The sequence below is a fragment of the Nematolebias whitei genome, chromosome 2 (genome assembly GCF_014905685.2).
Source record: "Nematolebias whitei isolate Nwh7 chromosome 2, NemWhi1, whole genome shotgun sequence".
Lineage (NCBI taxonomy): Eukaryota > Metazoa > Chordata > Actinopteri > Cyprinodontiformes > Rivulidae > Nematolebias > Nematolebias whitei.
The window spans coordinates 42208597-42215995 of NC_056499.1; the positions used below are offsets into that span (position 1 = coordinate 42208597).

Genomic DNA, 7399 nt, shown 5'->3' on the forward strand with positions numbered 1-7399 from the left:
TTGAAATATAGTAGTAGGCTAAAAGTAATTATGGCTAAAATAGAATGTTAATAGTTACTTGCCTTGGATCCAGAAAAGTGGCCAAGCTGTACAGGGGCTCATGCTCAATGTTGCTGAATCTTCTCACAACAGCCTCCAGCAACGTAGCTTTGGCTGTACCCACGCCACGGTCTGTGCTCGCTTGCCTCTCCTCTCTCTTCTTTACAGTTTAAGAGTACTTGATGACGTTCGAACTGTTCGTCAATCCACTGTGCAGTAAAACTTAACATGGACATTAAACTTACATCAGAAGTCCAGATGTCTGTTGTAAAGCTGAGTGTATTTGTATTAGCTTTTAGCAGGCTGCGGGTGTCTCTCGAAACTTGGCTGAACAACTCCGGTAATGCAACATCAGAAAAATATTTCCGACTCGGCATATTATATCGTGGGCTCACGTGCTGCATCAAGCTTCTAAAACCTTTGTCCTCAACGACTGAAAATGGCTGGTCGTCTAATGCCATGAACTCCATCACTTTCCTCGTGGTAGCTTTGCTCTTTTCGTTGCTCATAAAAGCTAACAGCGACCCACCGACTGCCTCTTTGTTAGCGCTAGCTTTAGCATTAGCCTTAGCTTGGTTGCTCTCTTCAAACATTGCATACTTGGCGGCGTGGTGATTTCTTAAATGGCGAACGAGGTTTGTTGTATTAAAGGTTTTGGTGGTGGCTCCACCACGACTTACTTCGGCTTTACACGAATTGCAAATTGCGATCTTTGGCTCATTTTCTTTTACAGCGTAGAACTTCCAAACCGACGACATGGCTGCTCCGAGTGACCTGTGTGTGAGCTCTCACAGTGGAGCAAAAGGGGACAGCAGCTGATTTTCAGAACTTTCCGGAGGCAGCTACGATCGGTGGATAAAATCGGCTTCTCATTTAAAGATCGGCCGATCGCCGATCTCCCCAAATTAAGGAAATCGGGGCCGATCGATCGGCCGGCCGATTTATCGGTGCACCCCTACTGACCATGGTATTACTGTGCTCAACTGGCCTGCCAACTCTCCTGACCTGAACCCCATAGAGAACCTGTGGGATATTGTGAAGAGAAAGTTGAGAGACGCAAGACCCAACACTCTGGATGAGCTTAAGGCTGCTATCGAAGCATCCTGGGCCTCCATAACACCTCAGCAGTGCCACAGGCTGATTGCCTCCATGCCACGCCGCACTGAAGCAGTCATTCATGCAAAAGGATTCCTGACCAAGTATTGAGTGCATAACTGAACATGATTATTTGAAGGTTGGTGTTTTTTTGTATTCAAAACACTTGTCTTTCATTAGTGGGATGAAATATGTTATTTTTTTTGGGACAGGCATTTTGGGTTTTCATGAGCTGTATGCCATAATCATCAGTATTTAAACAATTAAAGACCTGAAATATTTCAGTTGGTGTGCAATGAATCTGAAATATATGAAAGTTTCATTTTTATCATTACATTATGGAAAATAATTACCTTTATCACAATATGATAATTTTTTTAGAAGGACCTGTACATACCACCCTCCATTGACCCAAGGCTGTCCTGTCACACCTCAAATACTGTATCTACCACCTCAGTCATGGACCCTTCTTCTACATATTGGTCTTCAACCAAATCAGAAGATGCTGATACTTCCTTTGCCTCCCCCTTCTGCGTCTCCAGAAGTCAGGTGAGGAAGCAGCTGGAGAGACTGAACCGGAATAAGGCTGCAGGTCCAGATGGTGTCAGTCCCAGAGTCATGAAGGTCTGTGCAGAGCAGCTCTGTGGGGTTCTGCAGTACCTCTTCAACCTTAGCCTGACCCAGAAGAAGGTTCCAGTGTTGTGGAAAACATTCTGCCTTGTTCCAGTGCCAAAGAAAACTCACCCATCAGTCCTCAATGACTATAGACCTGTTGCCCTGACATCCCACATCATGAAGGTCCTAGAGAGACTTCTGCTGACCCACCTGACTAGACAAACAAGCACAAATCAGGACCCACTGCAGTTTGCTTATCAGCGTGGACTTGGAGTTGGAGATGCCATCATACACCTGTTTCAGCAAACTCACTGTCATCTAGAAAAGGCAGACAGCACTGTGAGAGTCATGTTCTTTGATTTCTCCAGTGCATTTAACACAATCCAGCTGATTTGCTTTGTCAGAAACTTCAGAAGACTCAGGTGGAGGCCTCAACAATCACCTGGATCAAAGACTACCTGACGGACAGACCACAGTTTGTGAGACTCAAGGGTTGTGTGTCCAACCAGGTGGTCAGTAGCTCAGGAGCACCACAGGGGACTGTACTCTCACCATTCATTTTCACTCTGTACACCTCAGATTTCCAGTATAAAACAGGCTCCTGTCATCTGCAGAAATATTCTGATGACTCTGCAGTAGTCGGGTGGATCAGAGATGGACAAGAAGCTGAGTCCAGGGAACTGGTGGACCGCTTTGTGGCATGATGTGGAAACAATCATCTCATCTTGAATGTGAACAAAACAAAGGAGATGACTGTAGATTTAAGGAGAATCAGGAACAGGTCCAACCCTATTTCCATCATGGGAGAAGAAGTGGAGGTGATGGAGAAGTATAAATACCTTGGAGTTCACCTGAACAATAGACTGGACTGGAAATGCAACAGTGAAGCCGTCTACAAGAAGGGACAGAGCAGACTGTACTTCTTGAGGAAGCTGAAGTCCTTCAACGTTTGCAGCAAGATGCTGCATATCTTCTATAAGTCTGTTGTAGAGAGCGCTCTCTCTTCTGCCATCATCTGCTGGGGGAGCAACACCAGAGCAAGTGACTTAAAAAAGATCAACAAGCTTATAAAGAAGGCTGGCTCAGTTCTGGGGACTCCTCTAGTACCTTTGGAGATGATTGTTCAAAGAAGGATTTTTCATAAAATGAAGAACATTATAGACAACCCTCAGCATCCTCTTCATCAGACTGTCATACACAAGGGTGTCAGAAGCATCCGTAATGTGGGGGGGGGGACACAACGATGTTTGTAGGTGTGAGTGCACACGTGTGTGCACACACGTGTGCGCATGTGCGCAAAATAAATGTACACTAATGCACAAAAAAAGCAACATTTCACCTAGATTTCCTTTAATTCCACACATTTAAAGCATATTTCTCACCAAGTTTGTGTAAATTCAGCTGTGGGTTTTAGAGACATTTTAACTTTAATACAGAGCGTCAGGTCGACACTATTTGTGTTTATAGAGAAATAAAAACCATCACCACTAGACATTTTTACTTGTGTTCAACACTACTCATCTAAATGATGTTTCTCATGAACCTTGTGGAAAATAAGGTGTGGGGTTTTAAAGACATTTCAACTTCAATGCACCTGAACACACAGCGTCTCTTACACCTGCAGCGTCTCTTACACCTGCAGCGTCTTACAGCGTCACAGTTATTGCTAAGCTAAGATGCTACAGACGTAGCGCTGCACTCAAGCATCCTCCTAACATGAATATATGTTGATGATCAACCCCCTGGTCAACAACTGCCCGCACTAAGCTGCTAAACTGGCGAGTGAGCAACACAGAGGTGTCTCCATCTCCTGCACCTGTGCGCGTTTTCTACCGAAGCAGGAGACTCAGCAGCGGCTGCCTGCAGTTTCTGCTCTGTGTGTAGAGGTGGAGGTAACCTGGAGGTAACCCGGAAAACCTGGAGTGGAGTTTTATTAGATTGAATATTCTCCTATTAATCAAGTGGAATGGATTCGTTCACCAAGAAAGAGAAACTGCGCCGCCTGAATTAATGTTCCATAATAAAAGTCGGGGGGGGGGGGGGGGGGGGTCCCCAAATGAACGTTTTTTGTTTTTTTTTTATGTGGGGGGGACTTGTCCCCTTCACATATAATGGTTGTGACGCCTATGGGCATACAACAGCAAAGTGTCTTCACTCAGAGGCTTCTTCAAATCTGTTGTAAGACAGACGCTGCAAGAGATCCTTCCTGCCCACAGACATCAGCATCTAGAACAACTTTTTAATGAAACCAGGATGATGAGTTACCAGCATATAATTTCCCTCTGGGATTAATAAAGTATTTTTGAATTTGAATTGAATAATATTATAACAGGTCTACAAAAAGACCTGAAAATCACTGACAAATACAGGAACAGAGATGTGGCTTATTTTTCTTTACTTAAACAATCAGTACTGGTTACTTAGTATGTATACAAATTAAATGTTTTGTTTTTATTCATTACAATTATTGTTTTTTTATTTATTTACTTTTTGCTTGTGGGATATCAAAAGTTATTTAGGATTACATTTGGAAAGTTACTGCTGCATCTTAATTTGATTCAAATTAAAATGAAAAAATTACTTTATTAATCGAAAAGGGAAATTAAATGTAACTCAAAAAGCAAATTAAATTTAACTACTAAGTTTAAAGAATTTATGTTAAAAAAAATAAGACATGCTATGGTTAGTTGTGAAAAAATACGCAAAAGCATTTAAAACTTGCTTTCACTTATTTAAATGACTTTGTAACTTTTGTTAAACATTCAGTAGCACCAGCCTGCCCCGTTTGTTAGCAGGTAAACAAGTTACATGCTAACAGTGTGTGGCTAACCTGCAGCCACCGAGCTCGTCTGGTAAACAATTATTTCAAGAGCAGAACAGTGGTCTGAACTGTGGTTCACAGAGAGGTGAAAAACGCAAACGCAAACCAAACACTTACTGATATCAAGGAGTTGAATCACACTTCGGGTAAATAAACGAAGCAAAAGTGGCAGCCTCGAAGCTAACGTTGCGTCATCACTGTGCGTCAGACGCAGACAGCATATTTTTTTTTTTTTTTTTTTTTTGACTTTTTTTTTTTTTTTATTAAAGATTTTAATCACACATTACAAACATCTGTTTGCCAGGGGTATAGATATTAATGTAAAAGAGATAATATTCTAGTACAAAACATAAAAAACCATGAAATTATATTTACAATTTATACAGAGTTTAAATTCACAATTTATACAGAGTTTAAATTCACATTAAGCTTTTCCAGAGTTGAGATGGTTTTCATTGCCTTTTGGTTTTCCAGTCCATTAATTGAGGTGATGTATTGAAGAAGTTCTTTGCTGAAATGGGTTATGTTTGGTTTGGAGTTGGACCATTTTTTCTTGTGAATGTGAAACTTTCCCAGGAGAAGTAGAAGTTGGGTGAAGTGCAATAAGTCTTTATTCGTGCCTTTGTCTTCAAAGCATAGTATAATGTCTTTCTCTGTAAGCTGAATTATTTGTCCAGTTTTTTGCTGTATGAATTGTTGCACATCTCTCCAGAATGAGATTGTATGAACACATTGATAGAATAAATGAGAAATCGTTTCTATGTGTAGTTCACAGAATGTACAAGAATAGTCAATGTCAAGTTTAAATCTTTCCAGTGTTTTTTTTAACAGGATATACATTATGAATAATTTTATATGAAACCTCTTTAACTTTGTTTGTTATGCAAAATTTTTCCCAATTTAACCACATCTGCTTCCAGTTAACTCCTTCAAATATGGAAGACCAGAAAAATCTACCAGGAGGCAGAGTGATCTTCTGCAGACAAGTTCTTATGAGTTTGTTGGAGCATGTTTTTTTTGTTACATCGATTTGCCTAGAGACCAACTTAGAAGCCCCGTAATGCAGACGCAGACAGCATGATGGATCAATGACAGGGCAAAGTGGATGCGTCGGTCACAACAGCTGATAAGAACTTGTACCAGTTTTGTGTGTGCGTGTGTTTGTGCGTGTGTTTCGGTCTGTGCAGCTAAATTTTTAACAACAGGTGAATTTGAGAGTGAACCAAAAACTTTTCCTGAGGGATACAACAAAGATATTCTCACACAGCAAAGTCTGGAGCATGAGAGTTGACCCAGTTTCAGCTCCCATGGGACATTACAGCATCACTCCAGCTTGTACTGTGATGAGGTTTGTGTTCAGTGAAGCTGTGCTAGAATAGTTTATTGTCCTATGGAGGCTACACACACACACGCGTTTATGGTAAATGGACAGTATCTACAGGTGCTGGTCATAAAATTAGAATATCAAGAACAAGTTGATTTATTTCAGTAATTCCATTCAAAAAGTGAAACTTGTATATTATATTCATTCATTAATCAGGGAGAATCTCATCCACCCCTGGAGCCCTGCCTCCGCAGAGCTTTTTAACTACCTTGGCGACCTCAGCCACAGTTATGAACAGACCAACCCTTGACAGCCTCCCTAACCCAGGTTGTCTACCACCAAGTTTGATGATGGTCACCACAAGAAGCACCGACAACCTTGCAGCCACAGCTCAAGTTAGCTTCCTCAAGAATTAATACGTGGAACAGGGCCTACTCAGACTCAATGTCTCCCTCCTAAGCTGAGATGCAGGTAAAGCTCTCCCGGAGGTGTGAGTCGAAGATCTTTCTGATGGGTTCTTCTGCCTGGCGTTCCCAGAAACCCCTCACTACACGTTTGTGTCTACCGAGTGTGTCTGGCATTTTCCGCTGCCATCTGACCCAACTCACTACCAGGTGGTGATCAGTTGACAGCTCGGTTCTTCTTTTCACCCAAGTGTCGAATACAAACAACCGCAAATCAGATGACATGACTACAAAGTCAATCATCATTCTATGACCTAGGGCATCCTAGTGCAAATGGACACATTTATTATTCACCATTTGCAATTGGTAAAATAGTAATTTATTATTATCATTATTATTATTATTTATTTGGGTTTGAAGAAGTTGAGAACAAAGGATACATATTGAAATTATCATCTTATCCAAAAAACTTCTTCAGGGTTGACCTTCAGTGTGATTGAGGAAGCCTTTTGGATAAAAGATAAAACATTTCAACAAAGAAAAGTTCGTCCAGAGGACCTAATTTAACTCAGATTTATCTACCTGGATTATTGAGCATGCATCAGGACAAGAATGCATAGTTTTTACTGGTAAAAGCTCTCTCACATTTGTGATTTTTAGACTTTTATTTATTTAGTAGTTTTACTCGTAATTATTGCATTCACTCTCTGTTGGGTTTTGACTTCTAAACAGTGGTTAGTTTACAAACCAGCTTCCAAAAAAGTTGGGACACTAAACAAATTGTGAATAAAAACTGAATGCAATGATGTGGAGGTGCCAACATCTAATATTTTATTCAGAATAGAACACAAATCACAGATCAAAAGTTTAAACTGAGAGAATGTATCATTTTATGGGAAAAATATGTTGTTTCCAAATTTCATGGCGTCAACAAATCCCAAAAAAGTTGGGACAAGTCCATTTTTACCACTGTGTGGCATCCCCCCTTCTTCTTACAAGACTCAACAGACGTCTGGGGACAGAGGAGACCAGTTTCTCAAGTTTAGAAATAGGAATGCTCTCCCATTCATGTCTAATACAGGCCTCTAACTGTTCAATCGT

At 40.9% G+C, this 7399-nt stretch overlaps 1 protein-coding gene across 1 annotated transcript in view; it reads right to left on the reverse strand.

The window, feature by feature from the left end:
* LOC119430246 (APAF1 interacting protein) overlaps positions 1 to 4785 on the reverse strand; it is a gene marked incomplete in the record, with an annotated part of 24856 nt that extends 20071 nt beyond the window's left edge. The window contains 1 exon segment of the mRNA XM_037697693.1: positions 4688 to 4785.
* Between the last annotated feature and the right edge of the window lie 2614 nt (positions 4786 to 7399).